The sequence below is a fragment of the Rhinopithecus bieti genome, unplaced genomic scaffold, assembly GCF_001698545.2.
Source record: "Rhinopithecus bieti isolate Rb0 unplaced genomic scaffold, ASM169854v2 scaffold_21635, whole genome shotgun sequence".
NCBI lineage: Eukaryota > Metazoa > Chordata > Mammalia > Primates > Cercopithecidae > Rhinopithecus > Rhinopithecus bieti.
In genome coordinates this window covers 6,196-7,070 of record NW_016810145.1, presented here as the reverse complement: position 1 = coordinate 7,070, position 875 = coordinate 6,196, and positions in this window count along the sequence as shown.

Below are 875 nucleotides of genomic sequence, written 5' to 3'. Positions count from 1 at the left end.
GGTTTGCCAGTATTTTATTGAGGATTTTTGCATCGATGTTCATCAGGGATATTGGTCTAAAATTCTCGTTTTGCTGCGTCTCTGACAGGCTTTGGTATCAGGATGATGTTAGCCTCCTAAAATGAATTAGGGAGGATTCCCTCTTTTTCTATTGATTGGAATAGTTTCAGAAGGAATGGTACCAGCTCCTCTTTGTACCTCTGGTAAAATTCGGCTATGAATCCGTCTGGTCCTGGACTTCTTTTGGTTGGTAGCCTATTAATTATTGCCTCAATTTCAGAACCTGTTATTGGTCTATTCAGGGATTCAACTTCTTCCTGGTTTAGTCTTGGGAGGGTGTATGTGTCCAGGAATTTATCCATTTCTTCTAGATTTTCTAGTTTATTTGCATAGAGATGTTTATAGTATTCTCTGATGGTAGTTTGTATTTCCGTGGAATCGGTGATGATATCCCCTTTATCATTTTTATTGCATCTATTTGATTCTTCTCTCTTTTCTTCTTTATTAGTCTTGCTAGCGGTCTATCAATTTTGTTGATCTTTTCAAAAAAACATCTCCTGGATTCATTGATCTTTTTGAAGGGTATTCTGTGTCTCTGTTCTGCTCTGATCTTAGTTATTTCTTGTCTACTGCTAGGTTTTGAATGTGTTTGCTCTTACTTCTCTAGTTCTTTTAATTGTGATGTTAGGGTGTTGATTTTAGATCTTTCCTGCTTTCTCTTGTGGGCATTTACTGCTGTAAATAAATTTCCCTTTACACACTGCTTTAAATGTGTCCCAGAGATTCTGGTATGTTTTGTCTTTGTTCTCACTGGTTTTAAAGAACATCTTTATTTCTGCCTTCATTTCGTTATGTACCCAGTAGTCACTCAGGAG